General features: G+C 38.9%; 1 pseudogene; it reads left to right on the forward strand.

Moving 5' to 3' along the window:
- Positions 1-1,006: 1,006 nt before the first annotated feature.
- LOC110124642 (bile acid-CoA:amino acid N-acyltransferase-like) overlaps positions 1,007-12,431 on the forward strand; it is a 33,318-nt pseudogene continuing 21,893 nt past the window's right edge.

Raw genomic sequence — 12,431 nt, forward strand, 5'->3', positions numbered from 1 at the left:
CCTGGTTTCTCTGCCTTTTTTAAATCCAGCTGGAACATCTGGAAGTTTTTTAAAATTAACAGATGGAATTTCCATTGGACATATCTCTTTTTTTAATAAAGAAAGAAGTCAAAGGCTTTGACCTGCTACCAAAGCATTCTGAACTAGCCAAGAATTACAAATGTGGTCACAGTAACCAACAAAATACTTTTTCGTGGGCACAATTTCTACTTTTGGAACTTGGCCAACACCAAATTTCCCATCAATTCCCTTCCCCTCTCAACTAAGTCATAAGAGTTCTTGAAATACCTACAGAATGGAGCATTAGTGGGATTTTACATGACAAGAAAATAAAAGCACTATTTCCATAAAACTATGAGCCCTTATTTATTTGAGGTGATGTACAAAGCATTTCAAAAGTAGTTACAGGGGGACTTCCCTGGTGGTCCAGTAGTTAAGAATCTGCCTTCCAATGGATGGGATGGCAGGAACTCAATCAGTAGAGTTTGATTCCCAGTCTGGGAGCTAAGTTCCCACATGCCCAAGGGCAACTAAGCCTGTGCACCACAATAAAGACCCAGTGCAGTCAAAAAAAAAAGCAAAAAGAAGAGAGGGAGAAGTTTCTTTTAATGCTGCTTCAAACATATACTACTGTTAAAAAGGAGACAGGCTCAAAATGAAGTCATTTGTGCTAGGCCCCAGGGCAGCAAGCCAAGACATTATCTAATTTCGTTATAGACTCAACCTTCCCCAGGAAGGCCACAAGACTGGAAAAGGTCAGTTTTCATTCCAATCCCAAGGAAAGGCAATGCCAAAGAACATTCAGACTACCACAATTGCACTCATCTCACACGCCAGCAAAGGAATGCTCGAAAGTTAATAGGAAATTAGAGCGAGAAGAGGGCAGTAGTCTGCTATTTCACTAATACTACCTCAGTTAACCTCAAAAGACATATTTGAGTTTTGACCAGGACAGCTCTAGGTTGTGTCATTCTTCCTTGGCTGTTAGAAAGAAGGGCTCAAGAAGATGTCAGGTACTTTGTCCTGTAGTCAGAGCTGTCTCTTTTGGGCTAATTGGAGTTGGGTTAAAATTGCCTCTTTAATGAGAAGTAAATCTGATTATTGACTCCAGTGTTTGGAATTCAGTAGTTCATGAGGACAAATAGTCCTTTTACTTGGAGAGCTGTGGAATTCAAGAGTCTTCAGATAAAGGTATATCTTCTCAGATTTTGTTCAGAAAGGGTATCAGTAGAGACTTGTAATTATGAGGACATCAAGCCAGAATTTGTATTTCTGAGGGAAAATGAAAGGCTATCTGAAATTATTAACTTTTCTTTATTCTATCCCCCCCACCCCACTGGGATTTATACTTCTCCCTTATTTTAAAGACTATTTCCTAGAAAATTACAGAAGAAACTGTCCTATTTTTATTCTGTTTGAAGGATGATTTTCTTTTAATTAAGACTAATGATATGTTAGAATTACATTCTGTGAAAATATTTCTTGAAGGTTGACTATATGTCATATTTATGCAATTCAGAAATGAGGGGGAAAGTGATGACATTTGAAAAGAAGTGTTATTTGAACTAAAGTTAATGACTTTCATTTCTTAATGGGTATGCTGGTTGATGCATGTGATACTTAAATAGATGCTTAATTGATAATATATGGAAGGAATAATACACCTTTAGATTTATTTAGGGCAAAGACAGTATGTAATTTCCTAGTGAATATCACATATGGACCCTTGATAAATTCTTGATGAGCTTCCAATTGGTTATGACTCAAAGTTGGAGATATGAATTCTGTTCCTAGCTCTGCCACGTGTCTCTGTGTGACCTTAAATACTCAGTTTCTTGAATATTTTTGCAAGTAAAGAATTACACTTCAGGGCTATAAATTACTTGTTTTTAAGCTTCTGATGAGACAGTATGTTATTTACCATCACATTCTCATTCTCCGTGCTTTTCTCTCTCTAGGCAGATTCTCATCAGCATGTATTCATGCCTGTTTCTACCTCATCTCATAACTACCCTTCTCTCTCTGTCTCTGTTTCTCTCTGAATGCACACTCCTACACAGTCATTAAAAGCAAAATACAAAGTTAGCAGATACTTTTATTGCCTTACTCTACCTGTATTTGTGATTAGTGCAGAGGTCTGACTCAGAACATTCAAAACTTGGATTTAGAGCTTTGCCTTCCCACATGTCAGGTTAGAAGTGGTAAGAAATTAATGCACACCTCCCACCAGCACTACCAGGAGCAACCCTCAACCAACCATTTATTAGATATTTCTCATTGCTCTTCTCCACTCACGTTTCCTAGAACCTCCTCAAAATAAACTACTTTCTCCTGAGTTCTTGCCTCAGAGAAGGCTTCTGGAGGATCACAAAGTAGGACACAAAGCAGACTCCTCCTTGACCCTTTCAGCTGCCACCCTGTTTCTCTCCTCATTCTTGAATAATTCAGCTGTCCTCTTCAGAGCTAGATCTGCAAGAGAACGACTTCGTTGAACTTGCTGCTGTGTGTCAGGAGTTTATTAATGAAGACCTCTTGAAATTGGAGGTCCAGAGAAAGGATGAAGAGAGACAAGACGAAGAAGAAGTAACTGAAGAACCAAAGAGGTTCACAACGCAGGAAATGGCAAGGGGATTTCCTTTGAGGAGGCCCAGGACCTGAACAGTACGTGAAGGTTGCAGCAGTCATTCACAACACAATCCAGTGTTAACTCTGTCATCTGTGACAGGAAAAATAGAGCTACTACCCAGACATCACTATCATTTTTTTCAAGAGGGTAGATAGAATTGAATTCAGCAAGGAACCAGAACCTGTGCAATCAATGGCAGGCGTAAGTGAAATCGCAGCTTGTCCTTCATCTCCCATTGCTGATGATCCTTCAGCTGACGATCCTTCTACCACTCCCACTTCCTCTCCCTCCTCCAGTTGGTAACTCTTCTTGCTTATTCACTCAAAGCTAGCCCCTGTATGCCACCTGTTGTACAGTACCATTGTATTTTTCAAGATTCTTTACTGTAAGATTAAAAATGTTTATGATTTGTGTTTTTTATGTATTTTTTGTGGAAAGTGCTATAAACCTATTATAGCACAATACTATATAGCCAATTGTATTAGTTGCTTACCTAGGCTAACTTTGCTGGACTTATGAACAAATTGGACTTACGAACATGCTCTTGGAACAGAACTTGTTCATATGTAGGGGCTTAATGTATGAGTATTTACCTCTTAAAAAAGAAATAGCCCTTCTGCTGGTCTGTTAGTGGAGTAAATTTAGTCAAGGATTGAGCTCGTTGTTGTTATCATTGTTATGGCTTTGTTCACTATAATCATCAACTTCAAAATCTTTTGGTGTTACTTTGTGTTTGGAAAGAAAGTAGGTTTGCTAGAGGATTTTTTTCAGCTTTCAATTTCCACCATCAACTTCAGGACTTCTCTGTGTGCTTGCATGTTAGAACGTGTCTCTTTCCATGATTTTGCACACCCTAAATGATAGACTTGCTGCTTGTTACTTGGTGCCGACTAGCCTGGTGTTGGGGAAGCCATGATAGTTTTCTGTCACCTTAAAGAAGCCTTGGTCTTTGACAAGCTTATCCTAGATAAGCTTTGGTCCTTGACAGAGTGGCTATGCCCCTCTGTCTGGGGATGGAGATTACTCAGTGATCCTGCCCTCTCCCAGCAATGGGGAGATCTTTAATTATTTGAGTCCAGGATAGTTTCCTGTCCTCCCAGGGTAGAGGTTTGTTTTTGTTTTTTCCTGCCCCCAGCAATAATAATTTTCCTAAGCCTCTCACCTTGTTATATTTTTTATTCATCCTATTTATTATTTATTTTATTTATTCCTTGTTTCATGTTGTGATAGATTGTATTTCTCAAAGGTAGCTATACAGACACACATTTACACACACACATGCCCAATCTCACATGTTATTTGTTTCTAACATGACTTAATATTTATCCCACTGTGAGGAAGGGTCTATATTCTTTCCACTTGAATTCTCATGAGGACTTGTATATTGTTATACAATATAAAATGGCAGAAATGTCGTATGACTTCCAAGGCTAGGATATAAAAAGGATATAGCCTCTACCTGGCTCTATCCCTCTTGGAATGCTCATGCTCAGAATCCATCCATCATGCTGTTAGGAATCCCAGACTAGCCCATGCAGAAAGACCACAGAGGCCCACATGCATGGAAAGTGATGCCCCCAGTGAGAGCCAGCATCAACTCTCAGATGTGTGAAAGAATAAGGCTTCAGATGATTTTATCCCCCTGCCTTTGATCTTCCATTTGAAATACCAGACATCATGGTTTGGAGACAAGATGACCCCATTGAGTGAGCCCTGTCTTAATTCCTGACCTACAGGATATATGAACATAATAAATAACTGTTGCATACCTCTAAATTTTGGAGTAATTTGTTACATAGTCATAGTAATTGGAACATATGTCTCATTTGGGTTTAAGCCAACATCTGTTGGATCATAGAAAAAACAAGGGAAATAAAATCTATTTCTGCTTCATTGACTACACTAAAGCCTTTGACTGTGTGGATCAAAACAAACTGGGAAATTCTTAAAGAGATGGGAATACCAGACCATTTTACCTGCCTCTTGAGAAATCTATATGCAGGTCAAGAAGCAACAGTTAGAACCAGACATGGAACAACAGACTGGTTCCAAATTAGGAAAGGATTATGTCAAGGCTGTATATTGTTACCCTACTTATTTAACTTATATACAGAGTACATTGTGTGAAATGCTGGACTGGATGACTCACAAGCTGGAATCAAGATTGCTGGGAGAAATATCAATAACCTTAGATATACAGATGACATATCCTAATATCAGAAAGTGAAGAGGAACCAAAGAGCCTCTTGATAAAGGTGAAAGAGGAGAGTGAAAAATCTGGCTTAAAACTCAACATTCAAAAACTAAGATCATGGCATCTGGTCCCATCACTTGATGACAAATAGATGGGGAAAAAGTGGAAACAGTGACTTACTTTTGAGGGGGGCTCCAAGTCACTATGGATGGTGACTTCTGCCACAAAATTAGAAAATGCTTGCTCCTTGAAAGAAAAGCTATGACAAACCTAGACAGCATATTAAAAAGTAGAGATACATTTTGCCAACAAAGGTCCATCTAGTCAAAGCTATCGTTTTTCCAGTAGTCATGTATGGATGTCAGAGTTGGACTATAAAGAAGGCGGAGCACTGAAGAATTGATGCTTTTGAACTGTGGTGCTGGCGAAGACTCTTAAAAGTCCTTTGGAATGCAAGGAGATCCAACCAGTCCATCCTAAAGGAAATCAGTCCTGAATATTCACCAGAAGGACTGATGCTGAAGCTGAAGCTCCAATACTTTGGCCACTTGATGTGAAGAGCCAACTCATTGGAAAAGACCCTGATGCTGGGAAAGATTGAGGGCAGGAGGAGATGTGAGTGACAGAGGATGAGATGGTTGGATGGCATCATCAACTCAATGAACATGAGTTTGAGCAAACTTCAGGAAATAGTGAAGGACAGGGAGGCCTAGCATGCTGCAGTTCATGGGGTTGCAAAGAGTCGAACACGACTTAGTGACAGAACGACAATCAATGTGTGCATGTGTTTGGGTATGTGTGCATGCACGTACTTTCTTTAGAGATTACAATAAGTACCAGAGGAGTCCAGCTCCTGGTTAAAAGCCTATGTGTGATTTTTCAGGCTTGACCGCAGGCAATTACGAAGTCTTTAACTGGCAGTCTTCATGGAGGAAAGCTGCTCTCCCTACATCAGATTTGAGGTACTGCGGTACATGACACTGACGAAAGTTGCAATTGAGGACTCAGATTGCTCTGGTTCATCCTACTCTTCTCATATTTGCCTTCCTTGACCAGGAGTCTTTTTTTTTTTTTTTTTTTGCAGTGGACTATAGTTGATTAACAATGTTGTATTAGTTTCAAGTGTACAGCAAAGTGATTTAGTTATATATATACACATATTTATTGTTTTTCACATTCATTTCCCATTTACATTATTACAGAATATACAGTAGGCCCTTGGTGTTTTATTTTACATTTTACTTCTGAAGAATTCATTCATTCACACCCACATTGAACACCATGGATACAGGGAAGGGAGAGTCCAACTCCATCCTCACTGCTCCAGCCAACAGAGGCAAAAGTTCACAGAATAGATATAGGATTAGCAACTAAACTATGCATGGAAAATAGTTTAGCATTTGCATGGCTCTGTTTTAAATATCATAGTGTGTATATTTCAATTCCAAACGCCCAGTTTATCCCTGCCCCCCACCAACCTGTGCCCTTTGGTAACTGTAAGTGTGCTTCCTAAGTCTTTGAGTCTGTTTCTGTTTTATAAATAAGTTCATTTTTTTAGATTCCACATATAAGCAGTTGTCATATATTTGTCTTTTTCTTTCTGACTTCACTTATTACGATAATCTCCAGGCCCATCCATGTTGCTGCAAGTGCCATGACTTCATTCTTTTTACCGGCTGAGGAAATATTCCTTTGTATATGTGTACCACATTTTCGTTCAGTTCAGTTCAGTTCATTTCAGTCAGTCAGTCATGTCCAACTCTTTGCAACCCTGTGGAATGCAACATGCCAGTCTTCCCCATCCATCACCAACTCCTGGAGCCTGCTCAAACTCACATCCATTGAGTTGGTGATGCTATCCAACCATCTCATCCTCTGTCGTCCCCTTCTCCTCCCACCTTCAATCTTTCCCAGCATCAGGGTCTTTTCCTATGGATCAGTTCTTCTCATCAGGTAGCCAAAGTATTGGAGTTTCAGTTTCAGCATCAGTCCTTCCAGTGAATAGTCAGAACTGACTTCCTTTAGGATGGACTGGTTGGATCTCCTTGCAGTCCAAGGGACTCTCAACAGTCTTCTTCAACACCACAGTTCAAAAGCATCAATTCTTTGGCACTCAGCTTTCTTTATGGTCCAACTCTCATATCCTACATGATGACTGGAAAAGCCATAACTTTGACTAGACATGCCTTTGTTGACAAAGTAATGTATCTGCTTCTTAATATGCTGTCTAGGTTTGTCGTAGCTTTTTTTCCCCAAGAAGCAAGCGTCTTTGAATTTCATGGCTGCAGTCACCACTGCAGTGATTTTGGAGCCCAAGAAAAAAAAGTCTGTCACTGTTTGCATTGTTTCCCCATTTTTTGCCATGAAGTGATGGGACCAGATGCCATGATCTTAGCTTTTTGAATGTTGAGTTTTAAGCCAAGTTTTTCACTCTCCTCTTTCACTTTCATCAAGAGACTCTTTAGTTCCTCTTTGCTTTCTGCCATAATGGTGGTGTCATCTGCATATCTGAAGTTATTGATATTTCACCTGGCAATCTTGATTCCAGCTTGTGCTTCATCTAGCCTACCAGGGTCCAACCCCGGCAGGATCCAGGGGTACCCTCAGGATGAACGGCGTCGGCGAGAGAGAGAGAGAGAGAGAGAGAGAGAGAGACCAGGCGGAGTGTGCAGCAGAGTCTGGCAATGCTTTATTTTTTGCCATAGCTTTTATACCCTAAGTTAGTACATTTCTAAGGGTAAGATAGTTTAACATTACATCAGCTTGTCCTTCAAGAAACCAGGGTGTTTTCTGCATACTTCTTTGTTTATGAGGGTCTTGTACATTATCTTCTGTCCTTGGGGCCTATTAATATTTTATGCAAGTCAGGTGAATGTAAACCTATTTTCCATTTCTGTGGTGATCTTAACAGAAAAGTTACTGTCTCAACAGTACAGCATGTCACAACATAGTAGAAGTATAACCTTGTTAACATCAAAGTCAATTCTTCTGCAGAAGTTGTCAGTTCAATTTATCTAAGAGGTTTACCCCACACAGACTGTGTGGCTTCAGTGAGGCAGCCTCTGCCTAGCACTCCTGGCTGACGATTAACAACCATCTCATTGTTACCACACTAGGGCTAAGTCCTTATTTTTCTAGATCTTTAACTATATTAACAATGGTTTCCATAACACAACCTTAGCATATTAAGAGCAAAAACACAGCAAGCAAATGTTAACCTAATAGCCACTTTTAGAATAATTTTTCTTGGGTTTTCTAATAGGGCTTCCTCACTCCCTGAAGGGCTCTATGTCTATTAGGGCCTTTATATGATCAGGTTCTTTATGCTGTTTTATGATTAGGGTATTATGAGTAGTCATGCATATTAGTACCAAAGGCATAGACGCATTTGCCAAACAAACAAAAATACCCGCAAAGGAGTTTAAATCAAAACACTCCTTTCACCCTGGATAATCTCATAAAATACCACCACCCAGGAAACTTATTGATTAAAGTTCTAAATTGATTCTTATGTGGAAAGAGATCGGGGAAGGCCTTCTGCCTGTGTCACAGAAATTAGGGAGTAGTCTTTTGAAGCAAGCATCAGAAAGACAGATATCATCTTTAAGGTGAGCGCGGGGGACAGCTTTTCGGAATCCCTCAAAACCTGATCCACCTTGCCTGTCAGGTTTTCTCCTCATGACCTTGTCATGGGTGGGATCTCATGAGCTGGCTCCCGGCACTAGCCTGGCACTTTGCATGATATACTCTGCATGTAATTTAAATAAATAAGGTTAGGAGTCATTATTTCTTAATCTTTCTCTCAGGCCTTTGTTCAAGGTATAATGTCTTCAGGCATCTCTACTGAGGCCTCTTTATGCATGGAGGAAGGAATTCAGTTTTTTTTTTCAGTCTTTTTTCACTTTCCCCTGTTCTCTTCTGACTCCAAATTGCTGAATCCTTTGGGGTTCCCTCAGCTGTGAGATCACTTCCACATCTGGCTGATCCATCAACCCTCCTTGATCCCTGTCTTGTCTCAGCACTTGCTCCCATCATGGTAAGTGATCAAAGGGGTAACTCTGGTTTTTGGCTTGTCACTTTAATCAGCCACTCTGGACTGGCAGCTCAGCTGTCTGTTTCCTCCAGCTCAGCTGACCTTCTGACAGTAACTTTAGGTTATTTTAATTTGCTTACAAATAACCTTTTGTTACTTGAAAAATAGTAATACAATAATCTTTCAACAATATAATTCTATATTTCATTCCCATCTTTCTGTCACATTTTGTTTCTATGTATTCACAGGTTCCACAGTGCATTTTTATTATTTTTGTTAAACAGTCTTAATTATATTTAAATACACACATGTGTATGCATACATAGTAAAGATTTTTTTAAGGGCTTTTATAATTTTCTTTTTTTTGTGTTCTCCATCCTTTCCTACAGATCGAGTTGTCCAGCTAGTATCATTTCCCCTTAACATTTTAGCATTTCTTATAGTGCTGGTCTGCAGCAGACATATTCCTCAGGTTTATGTTTATGTTCTTTTTTCCCTGGAAATGTCTTTATTTTGCCTTCATTTTTGAAGTGTATTTTTGTTAAAGAATTTAATTTTTTTTTCCTTTAAACATTTTAGAGATTCATTTTATTGTCTTCTGGCTTCTGTTGTTTGTGATGGTAAGTCAAATGTTATTTGTGTTGTTTTTCACCTATAAGTCATGTTTCCATTTTCCTCTGGTTGCTTTTTAAGATTTTGTGTTTATATTTTATTATTAACAGTTTGACTATACTGCCACAGTTGTGGTTTTCTTAGGATTGTTTTCTTTGTAGTTTGCTGAGATTCTTGCAATTGTGGCATGGTGTTTTTCAATGATTTGGGCAAAATTTCAGGCATTATTTTTTTTAAACACATCTTCTGTGCCTGTCTCCCTCCTCTCTCTCTAAGGCACCAGCTACACATATATTAGAGCATTTGCTATTGTCCTACACATCTCAAGTGCACTGTTCTTTTATACCCTTTTATCTTTTGGGGGTTTAATTTGGGTTGTTTCTGTTTTTTAAAAAAAAAATTTAAAAAATATTTATTTATTTGGCTTCTTGGGTCTTAGTTGTAGCACAAGGGATCTTTGTTGCATCAGGTGGGATCTTTCACTGAGGTGCTCAGGCTTAGTTGCTTTGCAGTATGTGCAATCTTGGTTCCCCGACCAGGGATTAAACCTTCATTCCCTGCCCTGAAAGATGGATCACCAGGGAAGTCCAGCTTGGGTATTTTCAATGGAAATGTCCTTAAGTTTATGGTCCTTTACTCAACGGTTTCCTGTCTTCTATTATGTCTATCTAGTGAATTCTTCATTTCTGATATTTTATTTTTATTTCTGACTTAACTGTTTGGTTATTTTTTGTTTATAGCTTCTGTGCTCAGATGAAATTCTCAATCTCTTCATGTATTTTGTCTGCCTTCCCAGTAGATCCTTTAGCATTTTTAGCATAGTTATTTTTAAAATTAGCCTTTTTCTTTGAGACAATGGTAGATTCATATCAGTTGTAAGAAATATAGAGTGAACACATGACCCTTTACCCAGTTTCCCCGTGATGAAATCTTCTAAAATTGTGGAACAACATCACAACACGAATATTGACATTGACACAATCAAGAAATAGACTATTTGTACCACCACAGTATTCTCTCCTAGTACCCTTTATAGCCATCTCCCCTCATCCCAGTCCCTGAACCTAGGCAACCACTAACCTGTTCTCCATAATTCTGTCATCTCAAGAGTGTCATATAAATGAAATCATACAGTATGTAGCCATTTAGGATTGGCTTTTTAAAATTCATGTCATTCCCTTGTAATTCATACACATTACATATATCAATAATACAATATTTTTTTTTTAAAAAATCGCTGAATAGCATTCTATTGTATCAAAGTTCCTGCCTGATATGTACACTTGTTTGTTGGTGTTTAGTCACTAAGTCACCTTGAGCCTCCAGGGAGCCGATATATACACGTCTATGTGTAAAATATGTGGTTGATGGGAAGCTGCTGGATAGCGCAGGGAGCTTAGCTCAGCATCCCTGACGACCTAGAGGGGTGAGATGGGCTACAGGGAGGCTTAAGACGGAGGGGATATATGTATACTTAGAGCTGACTCATGTTGTACAGCAGAAGTTAACACACTATTGTAAAACAATTATGTTGTTGTAGTTTAGTTGCTAAGTTGTGTCTGACTCTTTGGGACCTGATGTACTGCAGCATGCCAATTATACTCCAATTTAAAAAAGAAAAGATCTTTCTCCATCTCTACCAAAAAAAAATAATTCCCTATCTAATTAGTCCAACCTTTGGAATATTTCTGTGTCTCCTCCTAATGAATGTTTCCTCTCATGACAAGGGTCAATTTTCCTGCTTCTTTTGTGCCTGTAATTGTTTTTTTTCTCTTTTTTTTTTTGGATCCTGGATATTTTGTATAAAATAAAAGCAATAGCTAAAATAAATAATATTTGCCTCAAGAAAAGAGCATACTCCTATCAAAATGTTAGAATTAGGGGCTGAATCAATCTGATTTGTAGTTGAGCTAGGTATGGGCTTTGTTGGGGCTTTATGATTCAGTGCACCACTGGCTTCTAATATTTGGGGGATTAGGCCCTTCTCATTAGAAGAGCCTAGGGTTTCAACATCAGTGAGCTTCTGGAGATATTTTTTTTGTATGTTATTGTCATGTCGCTAGCTTTTCTAACTGTGGAATATATCTCTCTGATTTACAATCCTTGTGGAAGGAGGGTAACTAAGGAAATGTCTTTGCTCTGTCATTCTACTCCTGGCTTTCTGAACCAGGGGATATCTCTCTCTTTTGCTACTCTGCCTCCATCTTTTGGAAGGCAGCTGCCTTACTTTATATAAAGGCCTGCAAAGTCTCAGGGGGATTTCTCTCAGCCAAGTCCGTGCTCTGACTCTGATGTATTGTCCCTGAGCACATTGTCAAGTCCTATAGGAAGGGTTGGCAGTTGGAGAGGGACTTTACTCTGTCGCTGGAGTTTCTCAGAATTCTAATCTACTAAGCCAGCCTACGCACATCCATTAAAAGTGCATTAAATTTTCTGTGGAATTCTCTCTTTTTCCCCTATGCATTTGTTGTTGTTGTTGCTTTGCTGTGACTGAAAGTCACTGTGTAGGAGTGAAAATATCTTCTAAGAGGAGCTTGTCTCTTGCTAGAGTTTAATTCATTTAGATTCTTTGTGTTCTTGGCAATCTGATGTGTTTAAAAAAACAAAAGAAAACAAAAAACACTTCCGTCCACCTGAAGGGTTTGTCAGTTTCTAGTTTTGCTTAGGACTGAGTAAATCCTAACTATGAAGCTATGAGTAATTTTTTTCTAGGGAGCAATATATATCAGTCTCCTTGTTCTCCCTTTGCACTTTATTCTCATTCTTTTGAAAAAATCCTTAGATTTTTTTCGTGTTCTTTTGAGGTACAGTTTTAGATGCCAAGGCATTCTGTTTGCAGGACTCAGAGAGGGGATTAACTGTGAAGTCATCTGTTCCTTACAGAAAGATGTTCATCAATTCTCCCTGTTTTCATCCCCACCTCTCACTCCTATTCTCCATTGCACTTGATTTTTCAAGGGCTCTAA

The sequence above is a fragment of the Odocoileus virginianus genome, chromosome 31 (assembly GCF_023699985.2).
Source record: "Odocoileus virginianus isolate 20LAN1187 ecotype Illinois chromosome 31, Ovbor_1.2, whole genome shotgun sequence".
In the NCBI taxonomy this organism is placed as follows: Eukaryota; Metazoa; Chordata; class Mammalia; order Artiodactyla; family Cervidae; genus Odocoileus; species Odocoileus virginianus.